A 17,760-nucleotide genomic window follows, 5' to 3' on the forward strand; every position below is an offset into this window, starting at 1 on the left:
TTTCTTATTCAAACAAGCAACATTATGCATGTGAGGAATGTTTATTTTTGGCCGATGCTTTAATCTTAGTATTTGACCCAAGTTGAACCTATGTATCTAATACAGCATGCAACTGAATCAAAAGCAGTCCGCCTTCCATTGCAACAGGAACATATTGCTGATAAGCAATAAAACTTTACTGCCAGAAACTTGGCACTTTCCTAATGTATCCTTCCTTCAGAAACATGGTCTTTATAACAGCTGTAAATGAGACAGACCAAAAACACGACACCCTACACTCAGACATTTGTTTATAGCGACATATAAAGTAAAATCTTCTTTCAAAGCTATTTATGGTATAGTCTCTTTGTGTTTTTGTATTGTTAACCAATTGTATGTCTGCACTTTTTATCCAGTTCTTTTTTATTAAGGTATGGAATTGTTGTCCAAACCAATTCACTTGGCAAGAAAATACTGTAATACCCTATTCTCTGAATTTCTCCCCAAGCGAACAAAGGTGCAGTTCAAGGTTTCACAAAGAAGTGTGATTCTTGCTACAGACATTTTATGCTTCAGAAAACAATCATTCTTTCATGTATCCCAGAAGGCTTGATAATGTGATGTGAAGTAAACACTGGATTGACAAAACTTCGATCATCCCTTACTGTACGCAAATGGATTTTTATCTGGCTCTGTGGAGCAATGGGTAGCGCGTTGGACTTCTACGTGAATTTGCAAAGTCATTCAAAGGTTGTGGGTTTGAATCCCACCAGAGTCGCATTTTTTACTTTCTTATTCAAACAAGGAACATTATGCATGTGAGGAATGTCTATTTTTGGCCGATGCTTTAATCTTAGTATTTGACCCAAGTTGAACCTATGTATCTAATACAGCATGCAACTGAATCAAAAGCAGTCTGCCTTCCATTGCAACAGGAACATATTGCTCATAAGCAATACAACATCACTGCCAGAAACTTTGCACTTTCCTAATGTATCCTTCCTTCAGAAACATTGTTTTTATAATAGCTGTAAATGAGATAGACCAAAAACACGACACCCTACACTCAGACATATGTTTCTAGCGACATATAAAGTAAAATCTTCTTTCAAAGCTATTTATGGTATATTCTCTTTGTGTTTTTGTATTGTTAACCAATTGTATGGCTGCACTTTTTATCCAGTTCTTTTCTATTAAGGTATGGAATTGTTGTCCAAACCTATTCACTTGGCAAGAAAATACTGTAATACCCTATTCTCTGAATTTCTCCCCAAGCGAACAAAGGTGCAGTTCAAGGTTTCACACAGAAGTGTGATTCTAGCTACAGACATTTTATGTTTCAGAAAACAATCATTCTTTCATGTATCCCAGAAGGCTTGATAATGTGATGTGAAGTAAACACTGGATTGACAAAACTTCGATCATCCCTTACTGTACGCAAGCGGATTTTCATCTGGTTCTGTGGCGCAATGGTTAGCGCGTTGGACTTCTAAATAAATTGGCAAAGTCATTCAAAGGTTGTGGGTTAGAATCCCACCAGAGTATCATTTTTTACTTTCTTATTCAAACAAGCAACATTATGCATGTGAGGAATGTTTATTTTTGGCCAATGCTTTAATCTTAGTATTTGACCCAAGTTGAACCTATGTATCTAATACAGCATGCAACTGAATCAAAAGCAGTCCGCCTTCCATTGCAACAGGAACATATTGCTGATAAACAATAAAACATTACTGCCAGAAACTTGGCACTTTCCTAATGTATCCTTCCTTCAGAAACATGGTCTTTATAACAGCTGTAAATGAGATAGACCAAAAACACGACACCCTACACTCAGACATTTGTTTCTAGCGACATATAAAGTAAAATCTTCTTTCAAAGCTATTTATGGTATATTCTCTTTGTGTTTTTGTATTGTTAACCAATTGTATGTCTGCACTTTTTATCCAGTTCTTTTTTATTAAGGTATGGAATTGTTGTCCAAACGTATTCAGTTTGCAAGAAAATACAGTAATACCCTATTCTCCGAATTCATCCCTAAAGGAACAAAGGTGTAGTTCAAGGTTTCACCCAGAAGTGTGATTCTTCTACAGACATTTTATGTTTCAGAAAACAATTATTCTTTCTTGTATCACAGAAGGCTTGATAATATGATGTGAAGTAAACACTGGATTGACAAAACTTCGATCATCCCTTACTGTACTCAAGTGGATTTTCATCTGGCTCTGTGGCGCAATGGATAGCGCGTTGGACTTCTAAGTGAATTGGCAAAGTCATTCAAAGGTTGTGGGTTTGAATCCCACCAGAGTCGCATTTTTTACTTTCTTATTCAAACAAGGAACATTATGCATGTGAGGAATGTTTATTTTTGGCCGATGCTTTAATCTTAGTATTTGACCCAAGTTGAACCTATGTATCTAATACAGCATGCAACTGAATCAAAAGCAGTCTGCCTTCCATTGCAACAGGAACATATTGCTCATAAGCAATACAACATCACTGCCAGAAACTTGGCACTTTTCTAATGTATCCTTCCTTCAGAAACATTGTCTTTATAATAGCTGTAAATGAGATAGACCAAAAACACGACACCCTACACTCAGACATTTGTTTCTAGCGACATATAAAGTAAAATCTTCTTTCAAAGCTATTTATGGTATATTCTCTTTGTGTTTTTGTATTGTTAACAATTGTATGTCTGCACTTTTTATCCAGTTCTTTTTTATTAAGGTATGGAATTGTTGTCCAAACCAATTCACTTGGCAAGAAAATACTGTAATACCCTATTCTCTGAATTTCTCCCCAAGCAAACAAAGGTGCAGTTCAAGGTTTCACCCCGAACTGTGATTCTTGCTACAGACATTTTATGTTTCAGAAAACAATCATTCTTTCATGTATCCCAGAAGGCTTGACAATATGATGTGAAGTAAACACTGGATTGACAAAACTTCGATCATCCCTTACTGTACGCAAGTGGATTTTCATCTGGCTCTGTGGCGCAATGGATAGTGCGTTGGACTTCTAAATAAATTGGCAAAGTCATTCAAAGGTTGTGGGTTCGAATCCCACCAGCGTAGCATTTTTTACTTTCTTATTCAAACAAGCAACATTATGCATGTGAGGAATGTTTATTTTTGGCCGATGCTTTAATCTTAGTATTTGACCCAAGTTGAACCTATGTATCTAATACAGCATGCAACTGAATCAAAAGCAGTACGCCTTCCATTGCAACAGGAACATATTGCTGATAAGCAATAAAACTTTACTGCCAGAAACTTGGCACTTTCCTAATGTATCCTTCCTTCAGAAACATGGTCTTTATAACAGCTGTAAATGAGATAGACCAAAAACACGACACCCTACACTCAGACATTTGTTTATAGCGACATATAAAGTAAAATCTTCTTTCAAAGCTATTTATGGTATAGTCTCTTTGTGTTTTTGTATTGTTAACCAATTGTATGTCTGCACTTTTTATCCAGTTCTTTTTTATTAAGGTATGGAATTGTTGTCCAAACCAATTCACTTGGCAAGAAAATACTGTAATACCCTATTCTCTGAATTTCTCCCCAAGCGAACAAAGGTGCAGTTCAAGGTTTCACAAAGAAGTGTGATTCTTGCTACAGACATTTTATGCTTCAGAAAACAATCATTCTTTCATGTATCCCAGAAGGCTTGATAATGTGATGTGAAGTAAACACTGGATTGACAAAACTTCGATCATCCCTTACTGTACGCAAATGGATTTTTATCTGGCTCTGTGGAGCAATGGGTAGCGCGTTGGACTTCTACGTGAATTTGCAAAGTCATTCAAAGGTTGTGGGTTTGAATCCCACCAGAGTCGCATTTTTTACTTTCTTATTCAAACAAGGAACATTATGCATGTGAGGAATGTCTATTTTTGGCCGATGCTTTAATCTTAGTATTTGACCCAAGTTGAACCTATGTATCTAATACAGCATGCAACTGAATCAAAAGCAGTCTGCCTTCCATTGCAACAGGAACATATTGCTCATAAGCAATACAACATCACTGCCAGAAACTTTGCACTTTCCTAATGTATCCTTCCTTCAGAAACATTGTTTTTATAATAGCTGTAAATGAGATAGACCAAAAACACGACACCCTACACTCAGACATATGTTTCTAGCGACATATAAAGTAAAATCTTCTTTCAAAGCTATTTATGGTATATTCTCTTTGTGTTTTTGTATTGTTAACCAATTGTATGGCTGCACTTTTTATCCAGTTCTTTTCTATTAAGGTATGGAATTGTTGTCCAAACCTATTCACTTGGCAAGAAAATACTGTAATACCCTATTCTCTGAATTTCTCCCCAAGCGAACAAAGGTGCAGTTCAAGGTTTCACACAGAAGTGTGATTCTAGCTACAGACATTTTATGTTTCAGAAAACAATCATTCTTTCATGTATCCCAGAAGGCTTGATAATGTGATGTGAAGTAAACACTGGATTGACAAAACTTCGATCATCCCTTACTGTACGCAAGCGGATTTTCATCTGGTTCTGTGGCGCAATGGTTAGCGCGTTGGACTTCTAAATAAATTGGCAAAGTCATTCAAAGGTTGTGGGTTAGAATCCCACCAGAGTATCATTTTTTACTTTCTTATTCAAACAAGCAACATTATGCATGTGAGGAATGTTTATTTTTGGCCAATGCTTTAATCTTAGTATTTGACCCAAGTTGAACCTATGTATCTAATACAGCATGCAACTGAATCAAAAGCAGTCCGCCTTCCATTGCAACAGGAACATATTGCTGATAAACAATAAAACATTACTGCCAGAAACTTGGCACTTTCCTAATGTATCCTTCCTTCAGAAACATGGTCTTTATAACAGCTGTAAATGAGATAGACCAAAAACACGACACCCTACACTCAGACATTTGTTTCTAGCGACATATAAAGTAAAATCTTCTTTCAAAGCTATTTATGGTATATTCTCTTTGTGTTTTTGTATTGTTAACCAATTGTATGTCTGCACTTTTTATCCAGTTCTTTTTTATTAAGGTATGGAATTGTTGTCCAAACGTATTCAGTTTGCAAGAAAATACAGTAATACCCTATTCTCCGAATTCATCCCTAAAGGAACAAAGGTGTAGTTCAAGGTTTCACCCAGAAGTGTGATTCTTCTACAGACATTTTATGTTTCAGAAAACAATTATTCTTTCTTGTATCACAGAAGGCTTGATAATATGATGTGAAGTAAACACTGGATTGACAAAACTTTGATCATCCCTTACTGTACTCAAGTGGATTTTCATCTGGCTCTGTGGCGCAATGGATAGCGCGTTGGACTTCTAAGTGAATTGGCAAAGTCATTCAAAGGTTGTGGGTTTGAATCCCACCAGAGTCGCATTTTTTACTTTCTTATTCAAACAAGGAACATTATGCATGTGAGGAATGTTTATTTTTGGCCGATGCTTTAATCTTAGTATTTGACCCAAGTTGAACCTATGTATCTAATACAGCATGCAACTGAATCAAAAGCAGTCTGCCTTCCATTGCAACAGGAACATATTGCTCATAAGCAATACAACATCACTGCCAGAAACTTGGCACTTTTCTAATGTATCCTTCCTTCAGAAACATTGTCTTTATAATAGCTGTAAATGAGATAGACCAAAAACACGACACCCTACACTCAGACATTTGTTTCTAGCGACATATAAAGTAAAATCTTCTTTCAAAGCTATTTATGGTATATTCTCTTTGTGTTTTTGTATTGTTAACAATTGTATGTCTGCACTTTTTATCCAGTTCTTTTTTATTAAGGTATGGAATTGTTGTCCAAACCAATTCACTTGGCAAGAAAATACTGTAATACCCTATTCTCTGAATTTCTCCCCAAGCAAACAAAGGTGCAGTTCAAGGTTTCACCCCGAACTGTGATTCTTGCTACAGACATTTTATGTTTCAGAAAACAATCATTCTTTCATGTATCCCAGAAGGCTTGACAATATGATGTGAAGTAAACACTGGATTGACAAAACTTCGATCATCCCTTACTGTACGAAAGTGGATTTTTATCTGGCTCTGTGGCGCAATGGATAGCGCATTGGACTTCTAAGTGAATTGGCAAAGTCATTTAAAGGTTGTGGGGTCGAATCCCACCAGAGTCGAATTTTTTACTTTCTTATTCAAACAAGGAACATTATGCATGTGAGGAATGTTTATTTTTGGCCGATGCTTTAATCTTAGTATTTGACCCAAGTTGAACCTATGTATCTAATACAGCATGCAACTGAATCGAAAGCAGTCTGCCTTCCATTGCAACAGGAATATATTGCTCATAAGCAATACAACATTACTGCCACAAACTTGGCACTTTCCTAATGTATCCTTCCTTCAGAAACATTGTCTTTATAATAGCTGTAAATGAGATAGACCAAAAACACGACACCCTACACTCAGACATTTGTTTCTAGCGACATATAAAGTAAAATCTTTTTTCAAAGCTATTTATGGTATATTCTCTTTGTGTTTTTGTATTGTTAACCAATTGTATGTCTGCACTTTTTATCCAGTTCTTTTTTATTAAGGTATGGAATTGTTGTCCAAACCAATTCACTTGGAAAGAAAATACTGTAATACCCTATTCTCTGAATTTCTCCCCAAGCGAACAAAGGTGCAGTTCAAGGTTTCACCCCGAACTGTGATTCTTGCTACAGACATTTAATGTTTCATAAAACAATCATTCTTTCATGTATCCCAGAAGGCTTGATAATATGATGTGAAGTAAACACTGGATTGACAAAACTTCGATCATCCCTTACTGTACGCAAGTGGTTTTTTATCTGGCTCTGTGGCGCAATGGATAGCTCGTTGGACTTCTAAGTGAATTTGCAAAGTCATTCAAAGGTTGTGGGTTTGAATCCCACCTGAGTCGCATTTTTTACTTTCTTATTCAAACAAGGAACATTATGCATGTGAGGAATGTCTATTTTTGGCCGATGCTTTAATCTTAGTATTTGACCCAAGTTGAACCTATGTATCTAATACAGCATGCAACTGAATCAAAAGCAGTCTGCCTTCCATTGCAACAGGAACATATTGCTCATAAGCAATACAACATCACTGCCAGAAACTTTGCACTTTCCTAATGTATCCTTCCTTCAGAAACATTGTCTTTATAATAGCTGTAAATGAGATAGACCAAAAACACAACACCCTACACTCAGACATTTGTTTCTAGCGACATATAAAGTAAAATATTCTTTCAAAGCTATTTATGGTATATTCTCTTTGTGTTTTTGTATTGTTAAAGAAATTGTATGGCTGCACTTTTTATCCAGTTCTTTTTTATTAAGGTATGGAATTGTTGTCCAAACGTATTCAGTTTGCAAGAAAATACAGTAATACCCTATTCTCCGAATTTATCCCTAAAGGAACAAAGGTGTAGTTCAAGGTTTCACCCAGAAGTGTGATTCTTCTACAGACATTTTATGTTTCAGAAAACAATTATTCTTTCTTGTATCCCAGAAGGCTTGATAATATGATGTGAAGTAAACACTGGATTGACAAAACTTCGATCATCCCTTAATGTACGCAAGTTGATTATCATCGGGCTCTGTGGCACAATGGATAGCGCGTTGGACTTCTAAGTGAATTGGCAAAGTCATTCAAAGGTTGTGGGTTCGAATCCCACCAGCGTTGAATTTTTTACTTTCTTATTCAAACAAGGAACATTATGCATGTGAGGAATGTTTATTTTTGGCCGATGCTTTAATCTTAGTATTTGACCCAAGTTGAACCTATGTATCTAATACAGAATCCAACTGAATCAAAAGCAGTCTGCCTTCCATTGCAACAGGAACATATTGCTCATAAGCAATACAACATTACTGCCAGAAACTTGGCACTTTCCTAATGTAGCCTTCCTTCAGAAACATTGTCTTTATAATAGCTGTAAATGAGATAGACCAAAAACACGACACCCTACACTCAGACATTTGTTTCTAGCGACATATAAAGTAAAATCTTCTTTCAAAGCTATTTATGGTATATTCTCTTTGTGTTTTTGTATTGTTAACCAATTGTATGTCTGCACTTTTTATCCAGTTCTTTTTTATTAAGGTATGGAATTGTTGTCCAAACCTATTCACTTGGCAAGAAAATACTGTAATACCCTATTCTCTGAATTTCTCCCCAAGCGAACAAAGGTGCAGTTCAAGGTTTCACACAGAAGTGTGATTCTTGCTACAGACATTTTATGTTTCAGAAAACAATCATTCTTTCATGTATCCCAGAAGGCTTGATAATGTGATGTGAAGTAAACACTGGATTGACAAAACTTCGATCATCCCTTACTGTACGCAAGTGGATTTTCATCTGGCTCTGTGGCGCAATGGATAGCATGTTGGACTTCTAAGTACATTGGCAAAGTCCTTCAAAGGTTGTGGGTTCGAATCCCACCAGAGTCGCATTTTTTACTTTCTAATTCAAACAAGGAACATTATGCATGTGAGGAATGTTTATTTTTGGCCGATGCTTTAATCTTAGTATTTGACCCAAGTTGAACCTATGTATCTAATACAGCATGCAACTGAATCAAAAGCAGTCCGCCTTCCATTGCAACAGGAACATATTGCTGATAAGCAATAAAACATTACTGCCAGAAACTTGGCACTTTCCTAATGTATCCTTCCTTCAGAAACATGGTCTTTATAACAGCTGTAAATGAGATAGACCAAAAACACGACACCCTACACTCAGACATTTGTTTCTAGCGACATATAAAGTAAAATCTTCTTTCAAAGCTATTTATGGTATATTCTCTTTGTGTTTTTGTATTGTTAACCAATTGTATGTCTGCACTTTTTATCCAGTTCTTTTTTATTAAGGTATGGAATTGTTGTCCAAACCAATTCACTTGGCAAGAAAATACTGTAATACCCTATTCTCTGAATTTCTCCCCAAGCAAACAAAGGTGCAGTTCAAGGTTTCACCCCGAACTGTGATTCTTGCTACAGACATTTTATGTTTCAGAAAACAATCATTCTTTCATGTATCCCAGAAGGCTTGACAATATGATGTGAAGTAAACACTGGATTGACAAAACTTCGATCATCCCTTACTGTACGAAAGTGGATTTTTATCTGGCTCTGTGGCGCAATGGATAGCGCATTGGACTTCTAAGTGAATTGGCAAAGTCATTTAAAGGTTGTGGGTTCGAATCCCACCAGAGTCGAATTTTTTACTTTCTTATTCTAACAAGGAACATTATGCATGTGAGGAATGTTTATTTTTGGCCGATGCTTTAATCTTAGTATTTGACCCAAGTTGAACCTATGTATCTAATACAGCATGCAACTGAATCGAAAGCAGTCTGCCTTCCATTGCAACAGGAATATATTGCTCATAAGCAATACAACATTACTGCCACAAACTTGGCACTTTCCTAATGTATCCTTCCTTCAGAAACATGGTCTTTATAACAGCTGTAAATGAGATAGACCAAAAACACGACACCCTACACTCAGACATTTGTTTATAGCGACATATAAAGTAAAATCTTCTTTCAAAGCTATTTATGGTATATTCTCTTTGTGTTTTTGTATTGTTAACCAATTGTATGTCTGCACTTTTTATCCAGTTCTTTTTTATTAAGGTATGGAATTGTTGTCCAAACCAATTCACTTGGCAAGAAAATACTGTAATACCCTATTCTCTGAATTTCTCCCCAAGCGAACAAAGGTGCAGTTCAAGGTTTCACAAAGAAGTGTGATTCTTGCTACAGACATTTTATGCTTCAGAAAACAATCATTCTTTCATGTATCCCAGAAGGCTTGATAATGTGATGTGAAGTAAACACTGGATTGACAAAACTTCGATCATCCCTTACTGTACGCAAATGGATTTTTATCTGGCTCTGTGGCGCAATGGGTAGCGCGTTGGACTTCTAAGTGAATTTGCAAAGTCATTCAAAGGTTGTGGGTTTGAATCCCACCAGAGTCGCATTTTTTACTTTCTTATTCAAACAAGGAACATTATGCATGTGAGGAATGTCTATTTTTGGCCGATGCTTTAATCTTAGTATTTGACCCAAGTTGAACCTATGTATCTAATACACCATGCAACTGAATCAAAAGCAGTCTGCCTTCCATTGCAACAGGAACATATTGCTCATGAGCAATACAACACCACTGCCAGAAACCTTGCACTTTCCTAATGTATCCTTCCTTCAGAAACATTGTCTTTATAATAGCTGTAAATGAGATAGACCAAAACACGACACCCTACACTCAGACATTTGTTTCTAGCGACATATAAAGTAAAATCTTCTTTCAAAGCTATTTATGGTATATTCTCTTTGTGTTTTTGTATTGTTAACCAATTGTATGGCTGCACTTTTTATCCAGTTCTTTTTTATTAAGGTATGGAATTGTTGTCCAAACCTATTCACTTGGCAAGAAAATACTGTAATACCCTATTCTCTGAATTTCTCCCCAAGCGAACAAAGGTGCAGTTCAAGGTTTCACACAGAAGTGTGATTCTAGCTACAGACATTTTATGTTTCAGAAAACAATCATTCTTTCATGTATCCCAGAAGGCTTGATAATGTGATGTGAAGTAAACACTGGATTGACAAAACTTTGATCATCCCTTACTGTACGCAAGTGGATTTTCATCTGGCTCTGTGGCGCAATGGATAGTGCGTTGGACTTCTAAATAAATTGGCAAAGTCATTCAAAGGTTGTGGGTTCGAATCCCACCAGAGTAGCATTTTTTACTTTCTTATTCAAACAAGCAACATTATGCATGTGAGGAATGTTTATTTTTGGCCGATGCTTTAATCTTAGTATTTGACCCAAGTTGAACCTATGTATCTAATACAGCATGCAACTGAATCAAAAGCAGTCCGCCTTCCATTGCAACAGGAACATATTGCTGATAAGCAATAAAACTTTACTGCCAGAAACTTGGCACTTTCCTAATGTATCCTTCCTTCAGAAACATGGTCTTTATAACAGCTGTAAATGAGATAGACCAAAAACACGACACCCTACACTCAGACATTTGTTTATAGCGACATATAAAGTAAAATCTTCTTTCAAAGCTATTTATGGTATAGTCTCTTTGTGTTTTTGTATTGTTAACCAATTGTATGTCTGCACTTTTTATCCAGTTCTTTTTTATTAAGGTATGGAATTGTTGTCCAAACCAATTCACTTGGCAAGAAAATACTGTAATACCCTATTCTCTGAATTTCTCCCCAAGCGAACAAAGGTGCAGTTCAAGGTTTCACAAAGAAGTGTGATTCTTGCTACAGACATTTTATGCTTCAGAAAACAATCATTCTTTCATGTATCCCAGAAGGCTTGATAATGTGATGTGAAGTAAACACTGGATTGACAAAACTTCGATCATCCCTTACTGTACGCAAATGGATTTTTATCTGGCTCTGTGGAGCAATGGGTAGCGCGTTGGACTTCTACGTGAATTTGCAAAGTCATTCAAAGGTTGTGGGTTTGAATCCCACCAGAGTCGCATTTTTTACTTTCTTATTCAAACAAGGAACATTATGCATGTGAGGAATGTCTATTTTTGGCCGATGCTTTAATCTTAGTATTTGACCCAAGTTGAACCTATGTATCTAATACAGCATGCAACTGAATCAAAAGACGTCTGCCTTCCATTGCAACAGGAACATATTGCTCATAAGCAATACAACATCACTGCCAGAAACTTTGCACTTTCCTAATGTATCCTTCCTTCAGAAACATTGTTTTTATAATAGCTGTAAATGAGATAGACCAAAAACACGACACCCTACACTCAGACATATGTTTCTAGCGACATATAAAGTAAAATCTTCTTTCAAAGCTATTTATGGTATATTCTCTTTGTGTTTTTGTATTGTTAACCAATTGTATGGCTGCACTTTTTATCCAGTTCTTTTCTATTAAGGTATGGAATTGTTGTCCAAACCTATTCACTTGGCAAGAAAATACTGTAATACCCTATTCTCTGAATTTCTCCCCAAGCGAACAAAGGTGCAGTTCAAGGTTTCACACAGAAGTGTGATTCTAGCTACAGACATTTTATGTTTCAGAAAACAATCATTCTTTCATGTATCCCAAAAGGCTTGATAATGTGATGTGAAGTAAACACTGGATTGACAAAACTTCGATCATCCCTTACTGTACGCAAGCGGATTTTCATCTGGTTCTGTGGCGCAATGGTTAGCGCGTTGGACTTCTAAATAAATTGGCAAAGTCATTCAAAGGTTGTGGGTTAGAATCCCACCAGAGTATCATTTTTTACTTTCTTATTCAAACAAGCAACATTATGCATGTGAGGAATGTTTATTTTTGGCCAATGCTTTAATCTTAGTATTTGACCCAAGTTGAACCTATGTATCTAATACAGCATGCAACTGAATCAAAAGCAGTCCGCCTTCCATTGCAACAGGAACATATTGCTGATAAGCAATAAAACATTACTGCCAGAAACTTGGCACTTTCCTAATGTATCCTTCCTTCAGAAACATGGTCTTTATAACAGCTGTAAATGAGATAGACCAAAAACACGACACCCTACACTCAGACATTTGTTTCTAGCGACATATAAAGTAAAATCTTCTTTCAAAGCTATTTATGGTATATTCTCTTTGTGTTTTTGTATTGTTAACCAATTGTATGTCTGCACTTTTTATCCAGTTCTTTTTTATTAAGGTATGGAATTGTTGTCCAAACGTATTCAGTTTGCAAGAAAATACAGTAATACCCTATTCTCCGAATTCATCCCTAAAGGAACAAAGGTGTAGTTCAAGGTTTCACCCAGAAGTGTGATTCTTCTACAGACATTTTATGTTTCAGAAAACAATTATTCTTTCTTGTATCACAGAAGGCTTGATAATATGATGTGAAGTAAACACTGGATTGACAAAACTTCGATCATCCCTTACTGTACTCAAGTGGATTTTCATCTGGCTCTGTGGCGCAATGGATAGCGCGTTGGACTTCTAAGTGAATTGGCAAAGTCATTCAAAGGTTGTGGGTTCGAATCCCACCAGAGTCGCATTTTTTACTTTCTTATTCAAACAAGGAACATTATGCATGTGAGGAATGTTTATTTTTGGCCGATGCTTTAATCTTAGTATTTGACCCAAGTTGAACCTATGTATCTAATACAGCATGCAACTGAATCAAAAGCAGTCTGCCTTCCATTGCAACAGGAACATATTGCTCATAAGCAATACAACATCACTGCCAGAAACTTGGCACTTTTCTAATGTATCCTTCCTTCAGAAACATTGTCTTTATAATAGCTGTAAATGAGATAGACCAAAAACACGACACCCTACACTCAGACATTTGTTTCTAGCGACATATAAAGTAAAATCTTCTTTCAAAGCTATTTATGGTATATTCTCTTTGTGTTTTTGTATTGTTAACAATTGTATGTCTGCACTTTTTATCCAGTTCTTTTTTATTAAGGTATGGAATTGTTGTCCAAACCAATTCACTTGGCAAGAAAATACTGTAATACCCTATTCTCTGAATTTCTCCCCAAGCAAACAAAGGTGCAGTTCAAGGTTTCACCCCGAACTGTGATTCTTGCTACAGACATTTTATGTTTCAGAAAACAATCATTCTTTCATGTATCCCAGAAGGCTTGACAAAATGATGTGAAGTAAACACTGGATTGACAAAACTTCGATCATCCCTTACTGTACGAAAGTGGATTTTTATCTGGCTCTGTGGCGCAATGGATAGCGCATTGGACTTCTAAGTGAATTGGCAAAGTCATTTAAAGGTTGTGGGTTCGAATCCCACCAGAGTCGAATTTTTTACTTTCTTATTCAAACAAGGAACATTATGCATGTGAGGAATGTCTATTTTTGGCCGATGCTTTAATCTTAGTATTTGACCCAAGTTGAACCTATGTATCTAATACAGCATGCAACTGAATCAAAAGCAGTCTGCCTTCCATTGCAACAGGAACATATTGCTCATAAGCAATACAACATCACTGCCAGAAACTTTGCACTTTCCTAATGTATCCTTCCTTCAGAAACATTGTCTTTATAATAGCTGTAAATGAGATAGACCAAAAACACAACACCCTACACTCAGACATTTGTTTCTAGCGACATATAAAGTAAAATATTCTTTCAAAGCTATTTATGGTATATTCTCTTTGTGTTTTTGTATTGTTAAAGAAATTGTATGGCTGCACTTTTTATCCAGTTCTTTTTTATTAAGGTATGGAATTGTTGTCCAAACGTATTCAGTTTGCAAGAAAATACAGTAATACCCTATTCTCCGAATTTATCCCTAAAGGAACAAAGGTGTAGTTCAAGGTTTCACCCAGAAGTGTGATTCTTCTACAGACATTTTATGTTTCAGAAAACAATTATTCTTTCTTGTATCCCAGAAGGCTTGATAATATGATGTGAAGTAAACACTGGATTGACAAAACTTCGATCATCCCTTAATGTACGCAAGTTGATTATCATCGGGCTCTGTGGCACAATGGATAGCGCGTTGGACTTCTAAGTGAATTGGCAAAGTCATTCAAAGGTTGTGGGTTCGAATCCCACCAGCGTTGAATTTTTTACTTTCTTATTCAAACAAGGAACATTATGCATGTGAGGAATGTTTATTTTTGGCCGATGCTTTAATCTTAGTATTTGACCCAAGTTGAACCTATGTATCTAATACAGAATGCAACTGAATCAAAAGCAGTCTGCCTTCCATTGCAACAGGAACATATTGCTCATAAGCAATACAACATTACTGCCAGAAACTTGGCACTTTCCTAATGTAGCCTTCCTTCAGAAACATTGTCTTTATAATAGCTGTAAATGAGATAGACCAAAAACACGACACCCTACACTCAGACATTTGTTTCTAGCGACATATAAAGTAAAATCTTCTTTCAAAGCTATTTATGGTATATTCTCTTTGTGTTTTTGTATTGTTAACCAATTGTATGTCTGCACTTTTTATCCAGTTCTTTTTTATTAAGGTATGGAATTGTTGTCCAAACCAATTCACTTGGAAAGAAAATACTGTAATACCCTATTCTCTGAATTTCTCCCCAAGCGAACAAAGGTGCAGTTCAAGGTTTCACCCCGAACTGTGATTCTTGCTACAGACATTTAATGTTTCATAAAACAATCATTCTTTCATGTATCCCAGAAGGCTTGATAATATGATGTGAAGTAAACACTGGATTGACAAAACTTCGATCATCCCTTACTGTAGGCAAGTGGATTTTCATCTGGCTCTGTGGCGCAATGGATAGCGCGTTGGACTTCTAAGTGAATTGGCAAAGTCATTTAAAGGTTGTGGGGTCGAATCCCACCAGAGTCGAATTTTTTACTTTCTTATTCAAACAAGGAACATTATGCATGTGAGGAATGTTTATTTTTGGCCGATGCTTTAATCTTAGTATTTGACCCAAGTTGAACCTATGTATCTAATACAGCATGCAACTGAATCGAAAGCAGTCTGCCTTCCATTGCAACAGGAATATATTGCTCATAAGCAATACAACATTACTGCCACAAACTTGGCACTTTCCTAATGTATCCTTCCTTCAGAAACATTGTCTTTATAATAGCTGTAAATGAGATAGACCAAAAACACGACACCCTACACTCAGACATTTGTTTCTAGCGACATATAAAGTAAAATCTTTTTTCAAAGCTATTTATGGTATATTCTCTTTGTGTTTTTGTATTGTTAACCAATTGTATGTCTGCACTTTTTATCCAGTTCTTTTTTATTAAGGTATGGAATTGTTGTCCAAACCAATTCACTTGGAAAGAAAATACTGTAATACCCTATTCTCTGAATTTCTCCCCAAGCGAACAAAGGTGCAGTTCAAGGTTTCACCCCGAACTGTGATTCTTGCTACAGACATTTAATGTTTCATAAAACAATCATTCTTTCATGTATCCCAGAAGGCTTGATAATATGATGTGAAGTAAACACTGGATTGACAAAACTTCGATCATCCCTTACTGTACGCAAGTGGTTTTTTATCTGGCTCTGTGGCGCAATGGATAGCTCGTTGGACTTCTAAGTGAATTTGCAAAGTCATTCAAAGGTTGTGGGTTTGAATCCCACCTGAGTCGCATTTTTTACTTTCTTATTCAAACAAGGAACATTATGCATGTGAGGAATGTCTATTTTTGGCCGATGCTTTAATCTTAGTATTTGACCCAAGTTGAACCTATGTATCTAATACAGCATGCAACTGAATCAAAAGCAGTCTGCCTTCCATTGCAACAGGAACATATTGCTCATAAGCAATACAACATCACTGCCAGAAACTTTGCACTTTCCTAATGTATCCTTCCTTCAGAAACATTGTCTTTATAATAGCTGTAAATGAGATAGACCAAAAACACAACACCCTACACTCAGACATTTGTTTCTAGCGACATATAAAGTAAAATATTCTTTCAAAGCTATTTATGGTATATTCTCTTTGTGTTTTTGTATTGTTAAAGAAATTGTATGGCTGCACTTTTTATCCAGTTCTTTTTTATTAAGGTATGGAATTGTTGTCCAAACGTATTCAGTTTGCAAGAAAATACAGTAATACCCTATTCTCCGAATTTATCCCTAAAGGAACAAAGGTGTAGTTCAAGGTTTCACCCAGAAGTGTGATTCTTCTACAGACATTTTATGTTTCAGAAAACAATTATTCTTTCTTGTATCCCAGAAGGCTTGATAATATGATGTGAAGTAAACACTGGATTGACAAAACTTCGATCATCCCTTAATGTACGCAAGTTGATTATCATCGGGCTCTGTGGCACAATGGATAGCGCGTTGGACTTCTAAGTGAATTGGCAAAGTCATTCAAAGGTTGTGGGTTCGAATCCCACCAGCGTTGAATTTTTTACTTTCTTATTCAAACAAGGAACATTATGCATGTGAGGAATGTTTATTTTTGGCCGATGCTTTAATCTTAGTATTTGACCCAAGTTGAACCTATGTATCTAATACAGAATCCAACTGAATCAAAAGCAGTCTGCCTTCCATTGCAACAGGAACATATTGCTCATAAGCAATACAACATTACTGCCAGAAACTTGGCACTTTCCTAATGTAGCCTTCCTTCAGAAACATTGTCTTTATAATAGCTGTAAATGAGATAGACCAAAAACACGACACCCTACACTCAGACATTTGTTTCTAGCGACATATAAAGTAAAATCTTCTTTCAAAGCTATTTATGGTATATTCTCTTTGTGTTTTTGTATTGTTAACCAATTGTATGTCTGCACTTTTTATCCAGTTCTTTTTTATTAAGGTATGGAATTGTTGTCCAAACCTATTCACTTGGCAAGAAAATACTGTAATACCCTATTCTCTGAATTTCTCCCCAAGCGAACAAAGGTGCAGTTCAAGGTTTCACACAGAAGTGTGATTCTTGCTACAGACATTTTATGTTTCAGAAAACAATCATTCTTTCATGTATCCCAGAAGGCTTGATAATGTGATGTGAAGTAAACACTGGATTGACAAAACTTCGATCATCCCTTACTGTACGCAAGTGGATTTTCATCTGGCTCTGTGGCGCAATGGATAGCATGTTGGACTTCTAAGTACATTGGCAAAGTCCTTCAAAGGTTGTGGGTTCGAATCCCACCAGAGTCGCATTTTTTACTTTCTAATTCAAACAAGGAACATTATGCATGTGAGGAATGTTTATTTTTGGCCGATGCTTTAATCTTAGTATTTGACCCAAGTTGAACCTATGTATCTAATACAGCATGCAACTGAATCAAAAGCA

At 36.2% G+C, this 17,760-nt stretch overlaps 6 non-coding genes across 6 annotated transcripts; all 6 read left to right on the forward strand.

Moving 5' to 3' along the window:
- Nucleotides 1-2,200: 2,200 nt before the first annotated feature.
- Nucleotides 2,201-2,290, forward strand: TRNAR-UCU (transfer RNA arginine (anticodon UCU)). Its single transcript is given in 2 exon segments — nucleotides 2,201-2,237; nucleotides 2,255-2,290. It is a non-coding gene; the product is annotated as a tRNA-Arg (tRNA).
- Nucleotides 2,291-5,266: 2,976 nt separating this feature from the next.
- On the forward strand, nucleotides 5,267-5,356 carry TRNAR-UCU (transfer RNA arginine (anticodon UCU)). Its single transcript is given in 2 exon segments — nucleotides 5,267-5,303; nucleotides 5,321-5,356. It is a non-coding gene; the product is annotated as a tRNA-Arg (tRNA).
- A 3,744-nt stretch (nucleotides 5,357-9,100) lies between these two features.
- On the forward strand, nucleotides 9,101-9,190 carry TRNAR-UCU (transfer RNA arginine (anticodon UCU)). Its single transcript is given in 2 exon segments — nucleotides 9,101-9,137; nucleotides 9,155-9,190. It is a non-coding gene; the product is annotated as a tRNA-Arg (tRNA).
- Nucleotides 9,191-9,867: 677 nt separating this feature from the next.
- On the forward strand, nucleotides 9,868-9,957 carry TRNAR-UCU (transfer RNA arginine (anticodon UCU)). Its single transcript is given in 2 exon segments — nucleotides 9,868-9,904; nucleotides 9,922-9,957. It is a non-coding gene; the product is annotated as a tRNA-Arg (tRNA).
- A 2,976-nt stretch (nucleotides 9,958-12,933) lies between these two features.
- TRNAR-UCU (transfer RNA arginine (anticodon UCU)) lies at nucleotides 12,934-13,023 on the forward strand. The gene is given in 2 exon segments: nucleotides 12,934-12,970; nucleotides 12,988-13,023. It is a non-coding gene; the product is annotated as a tRNA-Arg (tRNA).
- A 676-nt stretch (nucleotides 13,024-13,699) lies between these two features.
- TRNAR-UCU (transfer RNA arginine (anticodon UCU)) lies at nucleotides 13,700-13,789 on the forward strand. Its single transcript is given in 2 exon segments — nucleotides 13,700-13,736; nucleotides 13,754-13,789. It is a non-coding gene; the product is annotated as a tRNA-Arg (tRNA).
- Nucleotides 13,790-17,760: the final 3,971 nt, after the last annotated feature.

This window comes from Ambystoma mexicanum (genome assembly GCF_040938575.1).
Source record: "Ambystoma mexicanum isolate Mex_15411 chromosome 12 unlocalized genomic scaffold, UKY_AmexF1_1 Mex_chr12_unloc.1, whole genome shotgun sequence".
Lineage (NCBI taxonomy): Eukaryota > Metazoa > Chordata > Amphibia > Caudata > Ambystomatidae > Ambystoma > Ambystoma mexicanum.